General features: G+C 42.4%; 1 protein-coding gene across 3 annotated transcripts in view; it reads right to left on the bottom strand.

The window, feature by feature from the left end:
• Positions 1–27,070, bottom strand: part of ASAP1 (ArfGAP with SH3 domain, ankyrin repeat and PH domain 1) — a 162,215-nt gene extending 135,145 nt beyond the window's left edge. For 2 of the 3 annotated variants that reach the window (XM_015856319.3, XM_015856325.3), the window contains exon 1: positions 5,465–6,007. The gene's annotated coding sequence lies outside the window, so the exon portion shown is untranslated. Of the gene's footprint in view, positions 1–5,464; positions 6,008–26,766 lie in introns of those variants that run through there. The other variant, XM_085536979.1, reaches the window with a different exon arrangement.
• Between the last annotated feature and the right edge of the window lie 882 nt (positions 27,071–27,952).

Genomic DNA, 27,952 nt, shown 5'->3' with positions numbered 1-27,952 from the left:
GGTTTGACTGCTAACAGAGTGGTGAATATGAATGGTGAAGTACATGCAGTTGCAGGCTCTCCCAGGACCCTGGGGACACAGCTTGGCTTCCAACTGCAATCTCACCCCACCCTCATGCCACAAAGCCACTGCTCCAGTTGAAGTAACAGGCTGGTAAGGGAATTTTTGCCCTTTATCCAAAGCATATTGAATATATAGCCTTAGGGCTTGAATTGAAATGCTATTTTCTTTCTTAGGTTAAGGACGATTCTGGCGATGGTACAGATGTGTTATTTTTACCTGCTGAATTACAAATTAAGCTTGCAGTTAGCTGAAAAAGATTAGTTGCACTACATTATTTGCACAAGTATCACTTAGAAACATATATGTTTTATTCAAAGAGAGGTCCTCCTTGACATAGAATTATATGAGGTTGAAGCAGATATCAAAGATCTTGTCCCAACCCCCTGTGTGGCTGCCACCTACCAGACCAAGCTGCCCAGGGCCTTGAACACCACCAGAAATTGGGCATTCACAGCTTCTCTGGGCAGCCTGTGCCAGCATCTCATCACCCTAAACCTAGACCAGGGAAACGATGGAAATAATTGAAAATTAGAAGCCCGTGAGTTTTAGGGAGCTCCAAAACACTCATGGAATATCTCACACAGATTTATTCTGGTGTAGAAGTGCAACAATTTTAAGTTTTACTGTTTTCTTTAAGCACCAAATCTTTGAAGACTGGCTGTTACTTACTCCCAGCTCTGTGCTGTGGCACCATGCAGACATAGGACCACTTTTCCCTACACAACTGCTCTCATCTCCTCTGTGCACATCCTCCCTCCAGCACTTCTTCTCTGCCCAACACATTCAGGTTTTGAGAGACAGAAGAGCCCCACTGGGGCATTTTCACCACCCCAACATACAGCACGCAACTTGCTGCCCCTTCCTCTGCCACCTCGGGTCTCCTCCAGCCCTGCACTTCCCTTGGAGATCACCCAGTGCTCCTTGGAGTGCTCTGCTTCACCTCAAAGGCTCCCAACTTGTTTGTTATTGTTTTTCCCTGCTTTATTTGTGAAAGCTGAGTGTTGAAATTCTGTCTCCTTGGTTGTCACCTCTTTTCTCTGCTTCATCCTTCCTGCAGGGTGGTTTGCCCAACGTATCAATAAAGACACGAATCAGAGTGGGGTATATCTGCCTAGTGCTGTCATGTAGTGACATGCATGTCACTGTCATGTAGTGAGGAGTGAAGACATACAAGTTTTGTTTTGTTTTCCTCCTTGTGCTGCAGGGTATGCAGGGCCTCCTGCTGCAGCCCCCCACTCCCTCTACTACCACTGCAGTTTCTTTGGAGTTAGCTACGTGCTTCAGATTGTTCTGTGGTTAGCCTGTGAGAACAACCCCCCACACAAACACCTACAGATTGACTTGCTTTAGCCAGGATGGTAGCAAAGGGGACAGAAAAGGAGGTGGGGGGGCTTCCCCTTTTCATTTTTTGATGAGAATAAAATCAAGCTTTTTCTGACTTCTCCAAGCTGCTCACAGCCACCGTGTTGGAGTATGTGCTGCTTGTTGAAGTTTCCCCATTTGTTTGCATTTCCTGCTGATGAGAAGAGCCTTGTTTGACAGCCCTGGCCCTGAACACTGGGGGCTGCATCATCAGTTTGGTGTAAATCATCCTGCCTGGTGAATGGTAACAGAAAATACATCCTCCTCCCCGTGTGTGCTATGTGAACCCAAAGCTGGGGGAAGACTTCTGAACTTTGACATTGCCCTATCCCATATCCCTTAACTCTTATAAAAGCTGAATACTTTTCTGCTGACTCACAGAGGCAGATGGGTTTTGTTAACTCCAGCCTTGAGATAGGGGAGGATGTGGGGAAAACATCACTGTGTCTCAGGGAAGGCTCAACCAGGCTTTGTGGTTTAGAACCAAGTGCGGAGCTTTAGTATGGAATGCAGCTCAGGCTGAGCCCTGCTGCTCCCCATCCTCACACTAATTAGTGCCTGGATAATGAGACAAAGAGTGCTTCCCACTTTACCTGGTACCCTCTGCACTGCTGCTCCCCAAAGCCCAAGAGAGAACCTTAAAGCCAAGGGCAAAGAGAAAACAACTGCTCCAAACAAGCCCATGGCTCTAAAATCCTTGGCAACTCCATTGTCTCTACTTAGCTCTTCTTAAATTATAGAATTATTTGATGAAAGTGTTCTCTGCTTGTATTCCCTCATATTTTTGAGGATTGTGAGGCCACTGAAGGAATTGTCTCACAAACTAAGTCCCATATGGAAACAGCTTTCAGATGTGATTGGCACATCTGTTCCATGTAGTGCTTATGAGAGTGGACCCAAATGTAAATACAGATAATTATTTCACCATGTACCTTCAAGATCCTCCTCAGTGACCTTTCAGTATCTCAGGGGGGCTATAACAAAGAAGGGGGCAGACTCTTTAGCTGTGTCTGCTGTGACAGAGCAGGGGAAATGATTTCAAACTAAAAGAGGAAAGAGACAGGTTATAAAGAAGTTTTTTTTACAAAAAATGTGGCGAGGCACTGGAGCAGGTTGACCATAGAGGTGGATGTCCCACAGTTGAAGACACTCAAGGTAAGGCAGTATGGGGCTCTGAGCAACCTGACTGACTTGTAGGTATCTCTGTTCATTGGAGGGGAGCTGGTGTAGATGACCTGCAAGGGTCTCTTCCAACTCAAACAGATGATTCTGTGATTAAGTTTATTCTTCTTTACAATGGCTGATTAAACACCCTACAAGGTGTCTAGAAGAGGTTTGAAGAAACAATCCAAAAGTGATCTGCTTGCTCTACTTGCTCAGATAAGAGATAAAATTGTACTCTTTGCTTTTTCCAGAAAATAACGTGAAAAGAAGGAGTCAGAACCTTACAGCGTGCAGAACAATTTCAGGAAAAGAGGCTTAGTTCCTCTGGTCCATTTATCTCTGACCAAAGAAACATCACCACGTGCATGAAGTTAGCTGTGCAGGACTCTAGTCCTGGCATAACTGTTTATTTGCACATGCCAACAACAGTACGAAAGGGCCAGCAGTTGTGATGGTGAATGGGTTGGACATTTGGAGGGAAGGTGCATCAGCTGAATCTCCTCGGTGATGCAGAAAGGGAAGAAGAGGGAGGGAAAGAAAGAACAGGAGATATCTAATCTTAGAAGGTTTAGTTGTGTGGATGGTTATCAAAAAGTGGCTTTTTGCCACATTTAGTTATTGGCAAATGAATAGATAAATCTTCATGTCCAGTCAGACCTCATCCTGCTGAAAGTATGGGAGTGAATGTCAGTAGAAACACAGAAAGAGCTGCTGGGGAACATTGGCACAGGAATCCGTGGTCATGAAAAGCTGAGGTGGGAATATTACACTTAGATGGTTCAAACTAATGTGCTAATCATTTATTAGGGAACAATTTAATGCTTGGTACAGTTATATCAAGAGGTACAAAAAAATCCCACAGTCTAAATCAAAGCAAGCCTTAAACCTTCATAAGGGCTATTAGGAAAGGGGAAAAAAAAAAAATCACAAGGAGGAAGGAGGAAAGAGAATTCACATTTATAAAAAGAAGCCTGCACACAATGAGCTGAAGGTTGTGCTTCTGCACTTCCTGGTCTGGGCGTGAGCAGCAGAGGAAATACCAAAATACCACCAGAAAAACTGTTCCCACAGCATTTCCAAGCTGACTTAAACCAGAAAGCTCTGACTGTCCTGCAAAAAGGAGGGAAAAACCAATCAAGTCAATTCCAAGGCTCCTGCTCATCAGTCAGCCAACCACATTTCCACACCTGGAGTTGGGAAGACCTATAGAAGTCTTTACATTACATACTCCTTCTGTCCTCATCAGTGCACTGTTTTCTGCACTTAACTGATGTTTAGTGATGCTTTGACCATTCTGACATCTTTGAGACATGCTCCAGCCACTTCAGTGGCAGCCTTTTGCAGGCAGGACACCAGGTCTGGTCTTACTCAGGTAAGGGGTTCATTGCCCTCCTTCTCATTTGGGGGGAGATTGGTCCCCTACACCGAGTGTACCCACCTATGTACCCAGCAGGAGCCAGCATTTCAGTGCATAAAATACCATCAGTTTCAGTGTTGGCCCATGTTAATAATTAAATTCCTGAAGGCTTGCAAGCAAAAAATACATGGGTTTGGCCAGACTGGTCTCACACAGACCTTTAGCAGATTCTGAAGAAAATCCTTAAAAAAGAGCAGCAAGATTACACATTCAAAGGATTGTGCAGAAATCTGCCACACCAGATAATTATTAAGTTTAAAACTTCAAAATTGGAAGCTTTGGAAAGAATTTAGAAGATGGTTCCTTTTCTTTGTTGGTATGAAAATGTAAGGTATTCTCTCCTGTTTAACCAAAGAAATTAGGTATTAAAGTCTTTTGAGTATACATCACTACGTGTAGTGTATTATATGCTAGAGTTCATGGCATTTTCAGTAGTCTAATGAAAATCAGGACTAAAATGAAGGCTGTTTTCCCTAGTTCTGAGTATATAAGCAATTTCTGAGTTGAGGTTTTTCCCTAAAATTGGAGAACCAAATCCCTGGATCAGGTCCAAGGAGCAGCTCAGGAATATGTACTGGAAGCATGGCCTCCAGCTAAGGGACACAACAAAAGCTGTAGTAGTGATGATGCTTTATCTTCCACATCATCCTGCCACAAAGCTTCTATGGGTGCTGGCAATGAAATCTGATCAAAAGAGGTCTGAAAAGAAGATTCTTTTTTCTTTTCAATGCTGATTTTGAGACCAGTCCACCCACTGCGCTCATAGCGATGGCTTAACTGAGAACACCTCAGGCTAGCAATAATGCTGCCAAGGGCTCTCCCATCTGAAAATGAAGCGAAAACCTCAGCTAAGCCCAGTGTTTGAATGCAACTTTCCAGCTAGGGTAGCATAGCATTCAGCGTTTTCCCTCCTACAGCGAAAGCCCCTTTCTGGCCTCCCGGCACATTGCTGCATGAAATACACTTTCAGCCCTACTGCAAACTTAGTTAAGAGACAATAGGAGAAATATTTGGAACATGAGTTTTTTTGTAAAATTTAAAAGTAGATCAAGAATAAAACATGAAATACCAAGGAAGCACACAATACCAGTTGCAAAATTATCTTTAAGATCATTTCTACAGAGCTTTAGATATTGCAGTTTTAATACATGTGGCCCTAATGCTGCAAGACTTTTCTTATAGAGCTCTTCCTAAAGTCACTGAAGTTTTTTGTGTGAGTAAAAGTTACTTGCATGGGTAAGGTCTCGTAGAATCTGGCCTGATACGTAAAGCTTACCTGGATGTTATCTAGGCTGTAAAGCAACGTGCACTTTAGGAATGAAAAATGGACTTCAGTGATTCCTTTTGAAAAAGTTTTCCCTTCAGTTTCACCCATTTGCTTTTTGCAGCTCTGCAGCCCCGCTCAGCCTTTGTCCTGCACGGCACCCAGCACCCTCCCAGCCCATGCCTGCGACTCACCGGGATGTGTGTGGGCTGAATTCCCATGCCAGATGTGCTCCTCAGACCTAAGGCCATTATTCCATCTCAGACTAAAAAATATTCTCCCATGGCTAGCTGGAAAAGACCATATTTCTTCAGGTTTAATTTCCACCAAAAAGATGAAATAAAAGTCAAAAGTAAAAAAACGACCAAGAAACAGAGAGGAAATCCAGTCCACGGTGAGCCCAGAGTTCTGCAGGCTAAGGGTGTTGCTCTGCATCCATAAATGTCCTGACCGGTGAGCAGACACAGGCACTACAACTGGAAAGAGAACAGGAAGGAAAGCCAACCATGTGAGCAAAGTGAAAAAAAAAATGGAAGTTTTTTTTCTTTAAAAAAAAAAAAAAGAGAGAGAAAGAGATTGCAAAGGGTCTGCTCGGTGGACAGCACTTGGGCTGATAGCAGGGATTTCAGGAAATCCAAACACTCAGACAGGAAATCTGAACACTGGATAAACACGCCATAATCTCCACAGATACAGCTAACGTGCTGCCTCTCTGGTTAACCCTTCAGCTGCAGTCCTGGCTGCAGTGCCTAGAAACACTGAGCTGCCCGGGGGGCTCCCAGCCCTCCCCTTGCTGCCTCCAGACTCACATCCTGGTGTGGGATAGTTTCCTCTCTTTATTCCTACATAGTGATTTCTAGGTAGGGTTTCCTCCTCTGGGGGTGATGTTGCACTCAGGGTGCAGTTTGTTGTGCTGTTGACCTGGGACTCCTGAACCGGTTTTACTTCTCCCTCCGCTTTCTCCCTCTTTGGCTGTAACAGAAGATCGATGTGCCTGCCTGTGAGACATGGCAGGGTCCCAGTGATGATTTACTGTAGGGCTGGTGTAGGGGAGGGAAGAGCACCCCTGAAATTAGGGAGGTCTTAAAGGAGGAGGGGAGCTTGAAAGCTGTCATGTTGTCAAGGAATTTAGGATCAAGCATTGCAGTCCTTAGGAAAATTAAGATGAAATGTGTTCGGTTGCTTATTTCTGGATTGTGGATTTTGCTCTGTGTCTTCTGGTTCATTCTGTAACATTAAGAGCATCACTTTTTTTTTTTTTTTTTTTTTTTTCTTTGAGCCTTTTTACTTGCTTTATTTATTTACATAATCTACCTTGGTTAAACTATAAATGTAAAACTCTTTATCAGCTAAAACAATAAGGGAAAGCAATAGCACTTCCAATCAAAACAGAATCATAGAATCATTAAGGTTGGAAAATACCATGAAGATCAGCTAGTCCAACTGAAGCCCATCCCCATCATGCCCACTAACCCATGTCCCTCAGTGCCACATCCACTCATTTCTCAGACACCTCCCTGTGTAAATCAGTGACCTAAAGATAGACAGGTATAGAATGGACTCCTCACTCCCACAAATGTAATTCGTAAAATAAAGTTTGCATGAGAGTTGTCCCGTTGAAGTCCACAGGGATTTCAAAACCCAAATCAAAGCCTCCAGGTGTCTGCAGGATGAGGATTTCACAGGCGTTGGTTACGGTGTCTCCTTAAAGTGGTCAAGTTTGGGAATCACACCTGCTCTGCAGAGGTAGGTCGTATGTGCCAGGTGATACTGTGTGGAACCTGGCAGTGAAACTGGGCTGGAAATTGGATTTTAAGACATCTTTGCCTCCTCTATCCTCTGGTCCCCAACTCAGTTGTGAGTCAAGACACAACTTCCAGATCAGATCCTCTCATTCCTAGTTGTTCTCCCATTATTTTCTAGGACGTGTGTGGCCACTGGTGGAGGCCAATCCCTGCAAACATGGTTGAAATGCAGGCAGCAGCATCTGTGCGCAGAGCTGGTAGAACAAAGGCTTTGCTTTGGAGGCATGAAGTCATTCCCCTTGCCTAGCACATGCTATGTGAAACAAGTACCGAATGGTTGCTTGGTGATGTCAGGAGGGAACTGCTGGAAAAACGGGGAAAAATTAAAATCCCTGGGAAGTTTGTACTTTTTTTCCTTTTTTTTTTTTTCTTTTTTTTTTTTTTCTTTTCCATATACCTTGCCAGTGAGCTATTTCAGTTATTCACTTCTGTCCATAGAAGTTCCTCTGTTTTCACTTCTTTTCACCTTTCCTACTGTTGTCATCTCTTTTTATTGGCACTCTTTCCAGTAGCAAAAGGAAAATAAAAACAGAGAAAAAGAACAAAGTACTGCCTTTGTTTTCAATTTAATTGGAAAAAAGGATAAAATAATTAGAAACCCTCAAAATATACATGTTAAGAAATTGCCTTTTTAAGTTGGAGAGACTTTTCATTTGAAAACATTCAAGCAGCACTAGGGAAAAAAAAAGATCTGGGGGAAGTGGGATATAATTTATTACCACTAACATCTGCTGTAAATCAGTTAAAGGTAGGCAAACATTCCCTACCAGGACACAGTTAGGTCAAGGTGAGAGGGATAAAACAATAATTAAATGCCCAGTGTCCTCCGGCTACCTTCTGAGGGCTGTGAGCAGAAGAGCAAGTGCTTGCTGCAGAACTAGCTTCTGTCTCGAAAAGAAAGTTCATAATGGGAATAAAAAATTCTTTGCTACGTTCAATGGGCACCCATCAGCTTATTAAATGTTCCAACAGCTTTCATGCAGAACCACAAAAAGCTGTTACGTGCTTTTGTTTCTCTAGGAAAGAACGGGTTGACAAAAGGTTGTGCTTACTGTGAAAAGTATCATTTGATGACAAATGCCTCCTGAAAAGCTCTGTTGTGAGATATTATTGTCCCTTAGTGAAAAGGAGAGCAGGGATGTGGTGGGTAGAAAAGCAAAGCTAAAAAGAAATAATAAAAAAAGAAACCCGAAACAAACCATGCCGAAATGTTTGGCAGAAACAGAACAGAGAGAAAACTTCAAACTCAGGCCAGCAGTTATCAAAGCTAAAAAAGTGGTTGGGGATTCCTGAGAGGGCACAGCAGCTGCAAAATCTCCATTATCACCTGGGGAAAAAGGCAGTGGCTTTACCCAGAGCAGAAGTGGAGATGCTTGCTCTTAAACTGGAAAAGCCTCCCCTCCCCTAATGCATCCACAGCAGCTGAGCTTCCTGCTCACTGTATCCCCAGGCTACAACTTTCTGCAGACCAACAGCTGAGAGTGAAATTCTTACTGTTTCAACGAAAAACTCTGTAGCTACCGAATTAAGACAAATCAGTTCATTAAAGATTAAAGGGGTTTAGCCATGTATGTGATAGATAAAGCACAGGAAATTATAACTGAGATTGCAAGCAAAATGCTCGTGGATGAGTTATCATTAACCTGCAAGGCCCCAAGCTCTGTTATTTTTCATATTTCAACCACAAACCTTATCATTATACAGAGTTACAAAATGTCTTCAATATAGAGTGGAAACAAAGATCAGTTCTTTAACTTTCACCACCCTACTAGTTGGGTTTGGGGAAGATTTCAGCAAAGCAACATTTGGAGAAAAAAAAAGCTTTGGTCTCTGCTTTGTCATTCTTCACCCTTCCATCACACAGAGGCTTTACACCCTTGAAAAAATGACTTCATGTATTTGTATGAAACTAATTGACTTCCCCTTTCAAGTGGGGACTTTCCCTGAGCACTCAGCAGTACCACATCTTTTGATAGCTACCAGAAACTGTGTGCTACAGAAATACTGCAGCACAGTTCCACCAACTTCCACATTCATGCTCTATCTGTATTTCATAGAATCATAGAAACATAGAATGGACCGGGTTGGAAGGGACCTCAAGAGTCATGAAGCTCTACCCCCCCGCCACAGCAGGGCTACCAACCTCCATATTTAACACCAGACCAGGCTGCCCAGGGCCCCATCCAACCTGGCCTTGAACACCTCCAGGGACAGGGCATCCACAACCTCTCTGGGCAGCCTGTTCCAGCACCTCACCACTCTCATAGTAAAGAACTTTCCCCTGATATCCAACTTAAATCTTCCCTCCTTCAAATTAAAACCATTTCCCCTTGTCCCGCTGTTATCTACTCTTGTAAAGAGTTGACTCTCCTCCTGTTTATAGCCTCCCTTTAGGTACTAGAAGACTCCAGTGAGGTCACCCCTCAGCCTTCTGTTCTCCAGGCTGAACAAGCTCAGCTCCCTCAGCCTGCCTTCATAGGGGAGATGCTCCAGCCCTCTGATCACCTCTGTGGACCTCCTCTGGACCCTCTCCAACAGCCCCCTGCCTTTCTTGTATTGGGGGCACCAGGAGGATTTAAAACAACGTACACTTGTCTTAGCAAACATTAGAACAAATCATTAGAAAATGTTAACTAGAAGGATTTCCCTGACACAGCTTCCCGTAACCCATAAACATTATTTTTCTCACAAAACTTCAGTAAGTAGCTACTTTAGAGGCTTCTGGTCATTCGATTTGAACATGTTTGCTTGGAAGTCCATGTCTATTTTGTTACATTCTGCTCCTTCCTAAACAAGCGGTCAAGGAGGTTTACTCCTGAGATCTGCATCCCTGCTGCCACTCCTGCACCCGTCAAGGCACCGACCCCTTCATCCAGCAGCAAGCCACATGCTCTTACATTAAACAACAGACATGGCTGTTTTTCCCACTGTTCATTCAGTGAAATATAGCAGAAGCTCTGTTCTAACTGGTTTAACAACATGTTTGCACATTTATTAAGCAAATAACACCTCTTGACGTTAGGAAAAGGTCCAGGAATTAGAAACTGCTTTGACAAGAAGCACTTGACCCATGGTGGTTACTATAGGCTGTACCAATGCACAAGGACAAGGACACTGTGCACTTTATTTTCAGATGTTTTTATGTTACTGCCTCACCACACTCACTGCAAAAGACTTTTCCCTTATATCCATATAAATGACAAACACATCACGTGAACTCATGAATAAACACTATGACAAAGCCCCAGATGATCACAGAAATGGTTTAGCAATTAGAGAATTCTTAAAAACAGAAATATAAACTTATCATGAGCTGAGCCTTTGGAAGTCATATGAGCAACAATTTTACACTTTTTTTTTTTTTTTTTTTTTTTTAGGAATGAAGAAACATGAAATTAGTGCTAAAAATACTGTAAATCTCTTATTATCATGAGCTGTACATTTAAAAGTATGGATGGGTGCCATGAGGCTTGTCATAGAGATGCGACAGTCAACACTTCTATAAACAGTACAAGCTCACATGCTGCAAACACTGTACGTCTGTATACAGCACAGACTGGATATGAGACTATCAATTTAGTGAACATCAGTAGGATCTGGAAAAAGAAAAAGCTACAAGAAAATAAAGATATTTCCAATACTCGTTGTAGCTTTTGTTTGGAAATAGTTGATGACCATCATTACTGCCACGGAAGGACTGCAGCACTTCCCTGAAGGAGGAATATGTTGTGTAGATGTCTCATTTCTCTGCCCAAACCTATTGTTTCTTTCTTCTGGCTGGTCATGCTCTGGCTCTGTGCTCCTAAGAGAGATGCCTTCAGGTCTGCACGAGGCAGTGGCTGCCCTCATCTCACTCACTTGCCACTGAACTGTACATCCTGGTTCATTTGGAAACACATACCCCTGTCTCATCTGCAGTCTGCTGCATTATCATTAGAAATTTCAAACACGGCTGTATACTATACTTGCTGCATGTCTGTTTTAGGGCTATATAGAACATGTGTGGAGGAAAGCCATACAATATCATGCATGATTTAAGTCCACTTCTAGCTGCTTTACATCCTGTTCTACAACCTGCTGTGTTAGTGTGTTTGCTGCTGAGCAACACATTGACTTGTCTGGGGGTAAATATCTTCCTTTTCTACCTTTTTTTGCAGCATGCACTACCACACTGGCTTTGTGCTTCAGAAGGAGGCTCCTATATCCCAGGTGCTCAAGCAATCACATAGTAGTGTTCATGCAGTGCTTCTCATACAAATGAGGGATCGCACAATTCTCCTCACGTGGCGGTCAGATGAGTGAACTGCAGTTTGATTTTTGGTTACTCAGTGACTAAAGGCCAAGGGTTTATAATCTATTCCTAACAGCCTCACACCTTCAAACCAAGCTCCCTGTTCTCTAGGACCCAGAACACATTGCCGCAGCAGTGTCAATAAGTTTTTGGTGGCTTCTCACTTCTGACCCTCTCTAGTCATCTCTTCTTACAATGGAAGTAGATTCAGTTTATATGGACTGGGACAGTTCAGCTAGAAGGGACCTACAAAGGTAACCACTGCCTGACCATGTGAAGTCAAAGTTATTGAGGGCATAAATCTAAATGTTGCTTGGACACTGACAGGCCTGAGGCATCCACAGGCTCTTGGAAGCCTGTTTCAGAGTTCAAGCACCCTCACCATAAATGTTACCCAAGGCACAGCCTGAACCCCCTCTAATGCAACTTTGTGCAGTTCCCACACACCCTTTCATCAGTTACCAATTATCAGAGTCCAGCGCCTCCCTCTCCACTTCTCAGAAGAGTTATTTAATGAATTTTACAGATTTCAGTTTCTTCTTCTGCCCTTGGGCTCCTCACCCAGACTTCATTTAGGCTCACAAACCTCAGGGCACTTCCAAACTTCTGTGTTCAGTTATGCTTTAGCTTCATCCTAACCCAGAACCAGATCCAATGATGTGCACTAACATACTCCCCATACACTGCCCTGTACCTCCTGCTCTGGGGGCACTCTGCTCTTGCCATTCTGTCTCTTACTGTTATGAACTATGCCTCGGGGTTATGTTGATTTTCTGCTTATGCGCTTTATGTTGGTTGTGTTTGCATTGTTAGTAGGGACTACATTTCAATTTACACCTCTGAGCCTGAATATCTCTTGGTGGTGAGCCCGTGGTCTTCCACCAGATTGAAGCCAGAGAGCAGACTAGCACCTCAATGATGCAGATGATCAGAAACATCAAATGTAAACTTCAGCCCTAAGCCAAAATGTGTTTGCCTCAATTCTCCATTGACAAATGGGGATTATCTCAATGTAGGACCTTACAATGCGTGACTCAGATATGCTACAGGACACAGGCTGGACAGGTGGTCCAGGAATGGGATTTGTGAGGCCTAAACAAGTACTGTAAGCATGAGATGCTATCTAACATTCCTACCATTACTGCTCTAATGGCCCAATGATTTTTTTGCTTTATAGTAAACTAGAGAAAATGTATGTAAGGCAGCCTGGATGACATCAGTTTTCCCTCTCTTGCTTCAGCACTTTGTATACATTCAGTATGAAAGCTCTGTTTTGTTTCATAAAATGTGCAAGAAGTTTAAACAAAAATACATTCTTGTCTGAGGGAGCTCCAAATTAAATGATTTCTAAAATGGGCCTGGAATCAAGACCCACTGCTGTTTGCTGCGAGGAAAAGGAGAAGAATATTAACTTCTGTGGGAGGAGGAGCCGTACCTTAAAAAAAGAAGTTGCTATTGAATGCAAAGCTGGTTTGGAAAGCTCAGATAATTGGAAACACATGTTCCTGGCTGCAGGCATACAGAACATAAACTGCAGAAGAAAAAACAATAATAGAGAAGACACAGAGTATTTGAAAATATAGTTAGAGAACTCAATGCTTTACAGCTTGTTAATGGTGACTGTGCCTGAAATATTGTTTTGCTTTGTTATTAGCTTTAAGACTACAAGTATATCAGTTGACTTTCCCATTTATGCTAACTTTACAATAAAACAGAGATTCCAGGTGAGTTGGATGATAGTATTACATAAGGAGACTATTTTAGTAAACTATCTGAGCAAAAATGACTCATAATGATACAGCTGAATATTTTATTTTAAACACAAAATGTGAATTACTTAGCACCTAAAAATAACACGCCCTCCTCTTCTGACTTTCAATGAACTGTGTTGATGTTGCAGGAGTTACTAACTTTTTCAGTGCAGCAAATCATACTTTTTCTGTAGCTCTCTAATGCAAATATCGCTTTTCAGGCCAAAGCTTTGAAATCAAAGCACACATAAACTCTCTCACTCCCACACTCACTTTAATTTGCAGCTTTTCTTGCTGCCTCTCCAAGATGATTCCTTCTTGGGTAGTAAAAGCCATGGGAGGAAGTAAAGGCTGTGAAAATCTGCACTGATAAATGTAGATTTGATGCATACAGTGCAACACTCCATACCACAGCCATACTGTAGAGGAGAGCAGGCCAGCCACTTAGAGCTCTGTGAGCAGAGCTGTTACAAACCCATCTCTTCCCCATCTAGACCACTGAGTTTCTTCCCATCCCAGTAGGTGATGTGTTCTTTGCTCCCTGTATCATCCCTGATTTTACTTTGATGGAGGTTAAGTTTTGCAGCTCTTAGACACATGCCCAGAAAATGCTATGTACCAAAAGTACCTTGGGCAATTTGGATTGTTATAACCTAGATTTGGCTACATTTATGCTGGTGTTCAAAATGCTGACAAAAGGCACACCTCTGTCTGAAAAGCCATTTTACTGTCAAACTTTGAGTTCTTTTAATGGATGGAACATGGGGGTGGGAAGAGGGGGTGGAGAGGGAGTTTTCCCTCTAACTTCATCATCTGGAATGACTCAAGCTTTTAAACTTCCATAAAGAAATAACTATTTAAAATAGATCAGCCCAAGACAGACAGCTAATGTAGAAAATGTGACACAAGTAGATGTCATTTAGTGAACTAATTTACTCTGAATATTGATACAGTGGTGTCTATTTTAGTAATCAGTGGTGCTCCCTGCAAAAATCATCACCCAAAGGCCCTTGGAGTCAGCATGAAACTCTTCCTCAACTTCTATGATCAGGTCAGCGATCTGAATCCTCTTAGTTCTGTGCTTTTAATTATATTAATGAGCAAATGACAAATATGGTCTTTGGAGAAAATAGTTTGGCGCATAAGAAGCCCGATCTAGCACTGCATTTCATACATCAGCATAAACTTGAATTTCACACATTTCATTGCCTCCCTTTGCTAATATTGCTCAGTTTCTCTTCACTGTGGGCCACCTTAACTGTGTGGTTTGGTGTTTTTTCTTCTGCTAGCACCCACATCAATTTTCTCATCTGTGAAAAAAATAAAGCCTTTCAGAGAACAGATAGAAATAAATGCTGTATGCTTGGACCTTGAAAATCCTGTGCCACATCCAGGGTTTTGGTTTTTCTTATCCCAGTAAGAGCAGAAACACATTCCCACGCCTACAGGTGTTTTCCATCTTTTCTGTGATGAGCTCCCCATCTCAATAAAGAAACTGCCTCATCGCTACTTATCCTCCAAATCATCCTGTAACATCCCTGTGGCAATTTACATTACATGGAAAAGCATACTGAAAAAGCATTTATGCCTCTCTTTAAGAGATCTTTAGAGGAATATGAGCATTGACCTTCTCGTAAAAGTTGATCACGGTTTCTGCTTTTGCTGTTGATTTCATCTCCTCCTTCCTTTGGATCTGTTTCTCCCAGGTGAAGTCCAGAACAAAAGCCAGCCTATCACAGGACAGTAAGCTCACTGATGTGCTGTAGACCACAGCTCAGGAATCTGAATCCCAGTCCTTCTCTGGTGTGAATCTTCCGTGTGACATGCAAAGTGCTAACAGAATCATAGATCACATCTGATTACCAAAATGAAAGAAAAGAAAGTGAAAACCTCCAGTGGTTACTTAAGAAAGAGTTTTACAGCCAAGCGTAATGCCTCTTCCTGATGCATTTTGCTGTATTTTTCCAGTATGGTTTTCCATGTTCAGAAACAACAGGATGGCACTGGGATCTGAACTCTGACTCTGCTGTTTCTGCTGTTCTGGTTGCTGATGCTGCTCTTTCACAGCAGCTGAGTCGTATCCAGATGGAAGTATGAGTTATCTTTGCTCTGAAGAAGAAACATTAGCAAAATCCCTGACACTTTTACGTAGTTAAGAAGTTACTTCTGTCATTTCTTGGCATGATAGATTGTAGACTATTAACATAGTGGAAATACCAAACTGTTTCTTGTTAACATAACAAACTAAAATCAACTCCCATTCATTTTAAACACATGATATTCAGCACTTTCATACATCTATGTATGGAATGTGTAAAAAAGGCCTTTTTTTTTATTTATTTATTTATTTATTTATTTTTTTATGGACTTGTAGGGATGGGCATGTTGGAAATCTCAAAACAAAATGATACACAAAGTTGACATTGACTATGACTGTCCACGAAAGTATTTTACTACATGGTATATAGTATATAACTTTTGTGAACATTGTTCTCTTCTTACAACAAAGGCAAATCTTTAATGTCTGGTCTATTCTAGAAGGCTTCCTTAGGCCTGTCAGATGTCTGATGCCATGTAGGACAATCTGGGATAAGAAAATAATGTGACAGCGATTAAATATCGAGCTGCAGTACATGTGGTAACAGCAGGGAATTCATACTGGCTGTTGTCTATCCCCAACTACTTAATGTCAACCTTTGTTGTCAGAATTTTTATATTTATTTATGTTTTTATGAACTATTTTTGAATCAGTCCAAATGTGTGCCTGCATCATTGGAATAAAGAAAAAGCTAGAAGTAATCCAGTCAAAGCTTTGTCATTTGGGACAGTCTCTCTAATTAAGAGGACTTTCGTGAGCTCATAATAATAATTCATAATATGAGGAGAGTTTGTCAGAGCATTCCTGGTCTAAGAAATGTGGTGACAATTTGTAAGAGGGCTGAAGAAAACAGGCAAAAGGAAGGAAGGAAGGAAGCCGTGGGTTTCTTAATTTCAGATAACCTATGACTTAAGTGGCTGATTCCTTATCTGAGATCTTCCTCCAGAGGAGATCCTGGTGCTTAAGTAGGGCTATGCAACAGGGCATCAGATGATGGTGGTGTTGACTCCAGAGCACTGAAGGAGGCTGGCCAGCTCCCAAGAATCAGAAGCCTCCCAAGTATTGTGCATGCAGACAACAAAACACAGCAGAGAAATTTTCCTCTTATATTCATGAGCAGGAGAACACAATGTGTGTGTTACCTGTGCAAGATGCTGTACCATTTTTAGGGGATTAAATGGAACTGGTTATATGCAGTCTAGTAGTTATTCCAACATCAGTGAATGCTGGGGTGCAATTTTGCTGGAGGCATGTGTGCTGAGCAATATCTGATTTTAATGTAAACCAAAGCAGTACTCAGTGCATACACTGAGTAGTGTTAGTTCTTCACTTCTCGCTCATTCTCTGATTAATCCCTGGTCATCTGCTGTGTTTCCAGAGGCATTTTCCTCATCCATTGGAGCTGCAGTAGCAGCTTATTGGCGCTCAGAAATCCAGACAAAGCCGTGAGAGAACAGGAGCCCACGTGGGAAGTGTGAACCAGAAAGCTGAAATTACAGCAGCTGGATTTTGGCCAGAAACACTAGGGCTAAAAAATGAATTCTGAGAGAGCTGCTGAGACCTTAAGTGGCAGTCATGGGCAGGATGTTTGTTTTCCATCTCTTCCAGAGGTCGGCACATCCAACAGCCCTTTCCCATCTTTAAGACCAGGCTTAGGCTTTTGTTCAGGACTGACTCAGAGGAAAGGGTGCCACTCAATGAATCACTGTGTGACTTCCCTCAGTTTGGGGGTATTCCTTAGAGACCTCAAAGCTGCCTCCAGAGCCATCCTGCTTGATGAATGGGAAGCACTCTGATGAACACATGGAGATTGTTGCTGCAGGCCCAGCACTCTGAAAGTGTGGCCTGCTCCAGCGAATGAATACACATATGCTTAACTCTACACTTCTGAGGCATAATCCCATTAATTTAAATGGGATTACTCCTGGGCTTAAATTCCTGCAGGATCAGCACTGAGCTCTGCGGCTGCAGCTGCTGGTTGCACAATGAAGGTTGTAACAAGAGCTTTGCTCATTCAGGGTTGTTGCTGCCCCACTGTATTGGACTTGGAGGCTCTTGGCTCTCCCATGTGCTTGAAACTCAGGGAATACTGAGGAGGCCCCACTGGCTGAACATTCCTATTACTCATATGCTCAAACGTGAAACCTCAATTCTAAGGTCTCCTGAATATAAGCTTTACTTAATCTCCCCTTACCTGCAAAGCTATTTCAAGTCTTCTATGGATCCTACCTCTTCAGGCTTCATGAAGGATTTTTGTGTCTGCCGCTATTCATGGATCTCCTTAACCGCTTTGTTCAGTACAGTACAAGGAACCCTTCCCCCTTGCTTATCTTCTCTAAACAAGTGTATTTCCTCCTGCTTAACATCTTTCTGCTAATCTCCTTCATCCTGCTGGAGCAGACTGCCTCTTAAAAGAAATATTGTCTCTGATCACCTTTGGGTCATTTTGGTCAATGGACCCTAATGGCAGCCTGGGATAAACACATTGTCTGTATGAGGAAAGTTAGTTACAGCTGAATAAGTGCTGCCCTTACAGCGTGCACTGATCTTCTTTTCTATGTAGTTTCTGATTTTTGTCAGAAATCACCTGGCTGCATCTTTGTTAAATGAATCAATAAGCCCGCTAAGGTAGCAACTGTATCTTAATAACTAGCTGTATATAATAATTAATAAATAGCTTACAGTTAAGGGCTGATACATGACATGTATATGTACGCCTAACAGATTTGAGAGAGACATTCTCTGAGGGAAGTCAATTTCTTTTGTTTAACTGCATGCATTTTAACATTTTGGTTTTAGGGGAAAAAAAAATCTCCCACTGGAGACCTCTTATGCCAAGTTTTGAGCCTGGAGCAAATTTTTATGGCTGAGTTGCAGTAACCCCTTGAATATAGGGGTTTATAATGGAAACTCTGACAAACCTTTAGCTAGAGCGCTTCTCACAGATGTTTCTGTAATGAAAGCTGTGCAGAATAGGCAACAGAGAGCAAAACCATGCTTTGTATTTTGCAAAGATTTCGAGTGATGGTGTACAGTTCATAAAGCGATGGTGGCTTTAACCCAAATCACAATACTTACACCAGGCTGCACGCTGGGGATGTGCATAAATTAACAATAATCCTGTTGTGGTAAAGCAGCTCACTGTTGAACATAACTTCCTGCCTCTCTTGTATAGATTATTGAACATACAAGTCATGTTGCACTCCTGAAGAGTGCAATTCTACCATCTGGTAGTGGTGGTGATGATAGATATGATCTTGTTCATGGTGCCCTGGAGATAAATGCCATCATTGTTCAATTAAACAACTGGTCTGAACAGAAACCAAATGTACTCCTCCATAACTGAGAAGAGTATTCTTTGTTTCCCCATACCATGGCACCTCTGGCAGTCTCTGACCAATTTGCCTCCTTCCCTGGAGGGTGGATGAGTGCAACTGGGTGGCTGGGTTGCACAGTGCTGGCTTGTCTGCAGACAGCATGGGCTCAAGAAGGTTGGGATGCTCTGGGGGTGAAACTGGGAAGAGAATTAGACAGCCATGCACTCACAACACATTGGTAACCCAGAGACCCAGATGTTTTGGCCCACATTCACTGAAAAGTTGAAGCTTCGCTAAAACAGAATTAGTAAGAGAAAAAGAGCTCAAGTCTATAGCTACTTCAGAATGGGAGGTTTTAATTCTAGAAATGTTACCAGAGTGTGTTTTGGTTTTTGTTCCAATCTTCCTGCCTGTGCTCATTAAGTGGAGATCAGAGTCACTGGACCATCATCTGAGGGTATGTTTGATGGTGCTGTGGAGATCTTGGCAGTCAGCTGCAATCCACACAGGGCTTGTGGAGCCTTCAGTGGCGGGATGGAAATGACATTTGTGTATGTCATAAAAGCATAAATTTGTTCCAATGCTTTCCTCTTTATCATGGTGCTTTGCCAGGCTGAATTCCTTTTGAGTAAATAGCAACAATAACGTGTAATTAGTGTTTTCCTGGTTAATGCTCTATTAATGAGCAGTACTCAGAAAAATGCAGTCCTTGGGATCATATTCATAGGATCATCATAGAATCATGGAATGGTTTAGACTGGGGGAATCTTAATGATCATCTAATTGCAGCCCCTGCTGTGGGCAAGGTTGCTACCACCAGATCAGGCTTCCCAGGGCCTCATCCAACCTGGCACTGAATGCCTCCAGGCATGGGCCATCCTCAGATTCCTGGGCAGCCTGTGCCAGTGCCTCAACACCCTCTGAGTAAAAAATTTATTCCTAACATCTAACCTAAACCCCTCTTTCGTTTAAAGACATTTCCCCTTCTATTCATCATAACGTTTTAGGTAGTTTAAAGTAATAGTGTTCCCTGTGTGAAAACTCCACTAACATCCATATGTACTCTACTCCAATGAATAGAAGCATGTGTAGGTACTGAAAAATGGAAATGAAACTGTAGTTAATACATCCTTCAAGCACAATGAGAGAAACCAGACCTCTAATTACATAATCTCAAACTGAGCTTGGCAGTAACCTCAGGGTTCATTTGGTCCCATCTTCTCAAGTAAGGCCACCTAGAACAAGGCCACATTCAGATGGTTTTCAAAGATCTCTAGACTGACTTCATCAATTCACTTTTGAGATCACAACTGTGGTATTTCTAGGGTCCTATAATACAAAATCAGGTGTGTTCTGGACTGCTTCCTACAGTGTGTTCCTCAATGTAATTGTGTTTGTTGCTGTAGTGGATTCAGAAGGGTTCAAGCTACCTGCCACAAAGAAGCTGTTCTAGCCTTTCAGGATGGCTCAGGGCACTAGTGCATTGTTGTCTAAATTAAGATGTCCATTGCATGTCCTATCTTGCCACCTGCTATTAATTTCTCAATTATCCACTCCTTGGACACAGCTTGGCTGCAGCTTTTTACAGTTTTCCTGACTTTCCACCTCTGCTTTTTGTTTGTCACAGTCCTGACACACCTTGAAGCAATGACCTTCCCAAATACCACCTCTGGTGCATTGGAGCTGAAATGGTGTAACAGTTGTCTTAGCTTCCCTCAAGCAGAGCGCAGCCTGCCCTGGGACACGGAGCTCGTCATCATATGCCTGCCTCCTGACCATCAATTTTGTTGTTCTGAGAAGCTTGGTGTTTTGAGAAGCTCAATGTTTCTACTGGTCGTCCCTTATCTTTCTGTGGTGAAGCTATCAAGAAGCAGCAGATAGTTTTCTTCTGAGTGAAACCAGTAAATTTGTTGTAACAGATTCAAAACTGATGTATTTAGGTTTATCTTAGCAGAGGGACAAATAATACAGTTGTAACTGTAAACAGAGAGAAAAAGAAAAGTAGAGAAGTGCAATACAGGAACAGTCTCATGAGAATGCTCTCTCAGGCTTACCATTCATCAGTCACTCTGGAGTAAAGGGATAAATATGTCATACCTTCCTTTACCTACACCACAGTCACCTCATCTCTCGGCAAATTTGGGCCTACGCTTTCCTATCCTTAATGGACCCCTAATAATCCTACTCTGGAAAATCTGCTTTGATATTTAAGAGAGTTACACTCAGAGGAAATAAACTGTAATCAAGTATTCACTATTTGGACTTAGGAACCACTGATCTCTGATTTGCCTGCCAAAACTGACTTCCTGCAGAATCTTGGGCAAGGCACAAGTGTGCAAATTTTAGGTGTCAAAAAATCAATAGTTGTTCTGGAATGAAACTTTAAGTAGCTCTGTTTCTATAACTGAATGTCCACACAGCCAAATTTCAGCTCACAGAAGCATTACAGTCATTAAAATACATGGACATCATGTAAATGCTACAGGGATTGTTTTAATGGGAAACACTGAATAGCATACTCTGCTTATTCTTTAAGTGGATGATGGTTGCATCCATCCTGAATGATCATCACTAGGTCAAAATGACCCATGGCAGTGAACAACTTTCACTACATAAATAAATATATTTATTTCACCCAGTGCAATGCTCTCTCTCATGCTTTGTATTTTGGCATCTATTCCACTGTCTGGCTTCTTGGCAGAAGGCTGTGCAGGTTGTCAGAGGAGTCGGAGTGAATTGATACATCCATTTGCTGGCCATTTGAAGTGCTGGCTATCTTCCAAACATTAATCTGTTCCTCTCACTTAGACTCATGTATGAACAATAAATTAGCTAGGAGTGAGCAGTGACGTACTCTGAAATTTTATATGTGTGTGTGTTTAAGAACATCCATAAAAAGACATTAGAATTCAGGATATATTACTATACAAAGGGAGACTAAGGTGCAGAGTGGTAGAGAATCATACCCTTTTAGTGCTCAATCTTTTACATCATGAAAGGTAATGATAGATTTTAATTAGCAAAGTCATCTTGCTTTGTGATATCTTTATTTCCATCAATTTACTGTATAAATACAGTTCATGGTAGCAAAGTGGCTATGAAAGACATGGACCAAGGGTTAATTCTGGCTGCCTTTAAATCAATGGCAGAATTCCCAATAACTTCGAAGAATGAAGATCTCACCTGACTTCTCAGCTGGTGTAAGCTGACATACCTCTGTACACTTCAATAAAATCAATGAAATCTTGATGATTTACTGCAAGTGAGATTCTGGCCCTTAAGCTATTAAGACCTATAATTTATAAAGCTATAATTATGGAACTATAATTCCATCTAGGATTTCTGGCAATATCATGGACCAGAGTTAAGTGAATTTTGCAAATAAATGTAATGGTATTGTGGTGCAGTGGAAGTACCTCCCTCTTCCTAGCTAAGACTCTCAACACAAAGATATTAAAATATATTTTATCCAATCATAGCAATAATTAGAAAAGAAATGTTAGCTGCAGATTTGATATACCCCAGGCAGTGAATCAAAACATGCAGTTTGAAGCAGCCACTCTTAAATCATGGATGGTGCACAGCACTGCTGTGAGAACTTTAGGCCTAAAATCTCCTCTTGAATGTGATTTTTCTTTTAGTTGTCATTACCTACCAGCTTTGATATAAGGGTATTAATTTCAAAGCTAAACCCATTCGGATAGCATATAGGTGTCCGTACTTTCTGTAAGCTTGTGATGTAACGTAACAACTGTGTGTGCATGAACAGCAGGAGTGGTTGGAGCCTCACAACAAGAAGGGAACAGCAGAGGTGTTTTTGAGGTAAGAGCACAGACTGTGACTGGAATAGGCTTCCCAGGGAGGTGGTTGAATTGCCATCCCTGGATGTGTTTAAGAGCTGTTTGGATGTGGTGCTCAGGGATATGATTTAGCAGAAGGTTGTTAGAGTTAGGTTACTATGGTTAGGCTGCGGTTGGACTGGATGATCTTCAAGGTCTTTTCCAACCTGGGTAATTCTATGATTCTATGATTCTGCCCTCTTTCCCCATTCTGACTGTAAATCTGTGTTTGGATAATTAGTAGCCCAATTAGACACAGGTATATGCAAACAATAACTGTTCTTGCATACTTGAACTACGCCTATAAAGCTGTATGTATACCACTGTGTCTTCCTTCAACTAAAAATCTGACTCTTCTGGTTTCTCTGATGACTCTGAAAACAAAATGGAACCCATACATAATTAATCTTCATTGGAAAGATGTATTCGAATCACAGACCTGAATGTGAAAAGGTCTGGGACTTGGAAGAAGAACATGAGTGGATGAAGGTTACATTTGGACCAAGTGTGATAATTGTGAGAATACATGACTGTTTTGACTAGAAAAAGCATATTTCTTTTGACTCAGAAATCAAAGTAAACAGAAGAGGAAATTAAAAAACAAACAAACAAACAAAAGCACACACACACACAAAGAAAAGACAAATTTTGAGTAGCACATTGTCCCCTTCACTTTCACGTGTGTAGCACAGAAATTTTCAAGAAACATGCCAAGCTGTGTGCAAGAGACATCAGTCACAGGTCCAGATATTTGTAACTGCTAGTGATTGAAAAGTGACTTCAAATATAAATCTCCCTTGTGCCACAGTAAACTTTATTTTCTCTGTATTTGCTCAGTAAGGACCATAAAGGAAATAAATGACAGATTTCCTCTGTGGAAAACTGTTGAATTTAATATTGGTGATACTATGAGGATCTTCAAGGATAAGGGACTGTAAAAAAAGTCAGACCTGCTCTCTGAATTCAGCAGACTTGCTGTGCTATGAAATAGCATTTTATATTTAATTTCCTGTTAAAATTAAAATGACAAACCTCCCTACCAAAATCTCATTTCTAATTCTTGTTGAAGTCACTGAAAATGGTGTACGTGGTTAAAGTTTATTACCTGCTTGAGCAGTGCTTTGCTGTTCCAGGCTTAGGCATGATCCTAAAATTAGAACATTGCTTTTTATTTTCTTCTAGCACAGGCACTATCACAATATTTCCTCCACATTGGGATACAGATCATGCTATTTGTCCCAGTAGAATTCTCCCAAGATGCATTAAAAAACACTGTTGCTTATGGCTAAAGATGTGCTTTAGAGAGATGAGAATTGAACCTGGGAATTTGCAATGATATTCCCCCAGTTTATATAATCCTTGTTAATAATAGAAGAGTTAATCTTAAAAATCTTTTCAGTAGGCTATGCTGAAGGGACCCAAGACTGACAATTAGCTGAAGATTTTAAATACACCAAACATTTTTTAATACATGCACATAATTGTGGGGAAATGATTCATAGAGTTGCAGGCAGATCTGAAGTGAAAAACATCTCAGAATAACTTGGATGGGTGATGGCATACATCAGTTCCTTGTAGGAACAGGAACCTAATAATTGAAACCTCAAATAAGGAAGCCTCTTCTTTTTATGGAAATCTTGCCAGAAGGCCTATGCTTTAGTACAGGCTTGTTGATGAGTTCCTCTTACCACAGTAGACATGACTGCATACTGTACTACGGCACACTGTACATTACTGTTTACTGTCATACTGTTGGTTTAATTGACTGCAATGTGTCATCTGATTTACTAAGCTACAATGAGGCAAACAGATACTTAGCTGAAGTATTTCAACATAGCTCTAAATTAGCTCAAGAAGCAAACTTCAGATATAAATTTTCCTAGCATTTGGGATAATTTATTTTCCACTATATGGAGCAACTTGTAAAGCATGCAGCCTGAGATTGCCCTGGATTCCTGCTCAGCCCGTTCTCAGGTCTAGTGTGTGGTGAATGCACAGGGATTTTTCATGTGCAGTGAAAATGGGTGATGTAGGAGGTGAGGGCACATGGTGACTTTGGCTCAAGCAAGGACTGCTTTACCCAGATAAGCAGTCTTACACTATTCTCCAAAACCATTAGTGTTGCAAAGCTGCTACTTCAATCACAAAAGTCTTGTAGTCACCTGAATGCACTGAAGATATCTAACCTATATCTTGACCAATGAATTACATATTGCCAGGGGATTGTCCCAGGGCTGGTGCTTGTCAGCATTGTTATATTGTTAGAAAAGTCCCCAGCAGCGTGCAGGGATTAGCATGGGTCAGCCATTCCTCCCAGTAGGACACCTGGTAGAGGTTACAGTGATTTGGAGTGCCAAATAGAAGTCTCAACCACAAAACACCCTCTGTGTAACCGTTTTGATCATCATCTTTAAAAGAACCTGACACAGGGCCAGGCACAAGGGCAGAAAAAGCACATTTTTAATGAGAGTGCTAATATGGGGCTCCACACTGGGCTGCAGGCAGCAGCAGGGCCTGAGGCCCAGCACAAAGGCCTTATCGCTGTTCCTGGGGCAAACCTTGCAGGAGGGCTGGAGGATTACCCAGCCCCATTTGGGCAAGTGCCAGAAGTTGAACAGAACCACCCGAGCAAGCTCAGGCTGCATCCCTTGTTTAGTTTTTGTCTCTGCTTTTGGAGGATTAGTGAGGATTTGCTGTGAAGAGCAGCACTAGTCCCTCCTGCTCTGTCTGGATGCACACAAGCAGCCCGCCCCAGCCAGACTCCTTCCAGTCTTTCAGGTCACTGCCAGCTCCAGCAGAGCAGTGTGGATGCTTTCCTACTTTCTTCTTGCTGGAGAAGCCCCTGTGAGGACATGAGCATGGCTGAGGGCTGCCTGCCTTTGCCCCTCACATACCTGTGTGATGGTGCTCCTGCCCATTCCCCATTGCCTGTTTTCCACCCACTCCAAGGCCATGCTCTAGGTGCTACAGCACTTTTGTTTTTAATTAGGGCTTGATACTAATTGCCTTGAATGAAGTTATTTTCACACCACAGCTGACCAAAGCCAGAAGACGTTAAGTCTATTCCCTTCATAAATCATTTCTCCTGCTCCCCAGGGTGGAGACAAAGAGTGAATAGGCAGCAGACACTGCCTTGGCCTAATTGTCTCCTAAAATATGCAGGCAGCTCCCACAGCAGTCATCAGACAGGCACACGTGCATCTGGGGGGGCTTTGTGTTGGTATCTGTGCCCTCATGCTGAGGGACAATTGCCAGCATCCCCCGCCTACTTTAGCCCTGGATATTAAAGAAGAGGAGGGGGTGTCCCTTTAAAAGCAGACAAAAGCAGCCTCCCCTCACCCCCTGCTATAGTACAAAAGCTGGAAATAAATCTTCCCTTCTTACTGGCTGGGCAGATTCAGGGAGAGAGATGCCAGCTAGGGAACACTGACACAGTTAAAAAATAAAAAGGATTCTGTGAACCAACGCTGGCTTGGCACAGCAGTCAGATAAATCCTACCCTAATCCATGCAAAACCTCCCAAAACAGTCAGTAAAATGCACAGGGAAATTCTGCTGGCCTGAATTTGCCCATTACCTTCATTATGCATGGCCCTACTCCTTGTAGAGCTCCTTGTAACCCCCTCCATAGTTTCTGGACCCTGAAACTGAACTTCATCCTCAAAGCTGCGCCTGAACTGAGCCCTCTGCTTCTGTAGCACACTGCCTGGCCTCAGGTGATATAATTCGTACCAATGGGGAAGACTTGATTCCTGGTTAAATAAGAGATATCATAGAAAAATAGGGCAGGGTGGGACTCAGAGGAGCTGTCTAGCCTCTTTCCATCAGCTCTAGTTAACATTAGTGAGAGCAGCCTGCCCCTGGCAGACCTGTGCTCACTGTCACCAAGATGCTGCCCCTTGGAGCTGAGATAAGCAAACACCTTTCCTTTTGTAAGCCCACGCAGCTGACCAGGCTCTCTCTGCTCTGTGATAAACATATTCTGCATCCCTGAATTACAATGATAATTAATGGAGGCTGAGGGCCAGATCTCCACCTGGGAGAAAGTGGCAGGGCTCTGGGTAGGCAGTGGAGCTGTGCTGTTTCAGTTCAGACCAGAGCCTGATCATGCTCCTGAAATCAGTGCAAGTCCTGGAGTCAGTGTGATACCTGGCTTTGCTCTGGTGTTAGAGGTGCCAAGGAGGAAGACCACAATAGTTTCTCAGTGCTATAGCTGATACAGTGCTCTGCCTTGAACCATGAGCAGGATTAAGGCAGTGAAATCAAGGGAAGCATTGCTTTTCCCAGACTACACGATTACAGTGAGAAAAATAGACCTCGCTATTACAGAGACAAAGATTAAACACACATACACACACACACACACACACACACATAAGAGAAATATTAAAAGTACCTTCACATTTTCACAACGTTGGTGTTAGATTTCTGGTTCTCCTATTTCACAGTACTGCAAAGGATCTTAAGGGGATTGATGGTTCTGCAGGGCAGAGGCTGTGCCTTTATTTTCTTTGGGAAGTACCTTGAGCGCTGTTGGTTCTTGCTACCAGAGAGAAATAACAAAAATCTGAAGGCATAAGACAAATATACTCCTTCAAGAGTTTCTAATAAAATGATAATGTTGAGCGAGGCTGCCAGTATGTTCTGTGTCCAGATGCACTGCAGCAGAAGGGAAGAATTTAGCATGTTTTGAAAATGCCAATTGTCTGTTGCCAAAGATGCTTATGATCCCACTGCCAGCAGGGTAGGCGGTGGGGATTAAGATGTCAGAGGAGACGTCACTCTACCTAGGCAACACCAGTTTCACTGAAGAAGACAATGCAAAGACAGTACTGTTTCCTTCAATGAAGATTCCTTTTTCTCATCTTATATTCTGAGTTTTTCATTGTTGCAAAGCTACTTTTATAGAAGCCCTTTGTATTCCCTGGGATATATTTATGGTGATGGCAACCAGGACACAGGATGGAGGGATTTTTCCACCTACAAAAAGGAATTCTGAGGTCTTCCATGCCTGTGAGTATCTCCTGGTCCTCCGCTGCCACATGGGTGTCTGGGATGGATGCTAGTGTTGCAACACAGCAGAGGGAATGTAGCCCAAGGTCATGGCCAATATGTGAGTAAGAACAACAAATGGATCTCCAGAGTTCCAGCTGATGCTCTCAGCGTTCATCTAGCCTGCACTGTAAGAAGAGGTTCCCTGCAGGCTGGTGAAGCCCCTGGCATCCTCATCTCCTAACTGTGCTGCTTCATCCTGGAGAAGAGTAATTTCTGTGTTTCACAGACAGGGTCAAACCCTGCTTGCATGTTTGGCCTTTCTGAAATATCTCCTGATGATCCTGTTTCCTTCAGACTTTTTCTTTCCCTGGTGGCTTTCTCTGGGACATCTGCTATAGGCTGGGTGTGAGTTTGGATCCCTAATCTTGTCAGTGCAGATTTGAGAGGCCTTTTTGTAACCCCTGCCTAGTTCAGAGGTTTTAAGCATTTGCATAAATCCCTCCCCACTGGGCCAGCATTAACCACATGGTTAACCTGAAACGTGATTAGAAGCCATATTTCAATGGGAGTTAAGCATATGCTTAAAT

Source organism: Coturnix japonica, chromosome 2 (genome assembly GCF_054131305.1).
Source record: "Coturnix japonica strain WE chromosome 2, WE-NBRP24, whole genome shotgun sequence".
In the NCBI taxonomy this organism is placed as follows: Eukaryota; Metazoa; Chordata; class Aves; order Galliformes; family Phasianidae; genus Coturnix; species Coturnix japonica.
Note: the sequence above shows the minus strand (reverse complement) of the source record. Positions and strands in the feature narration are given on the sequence as shown.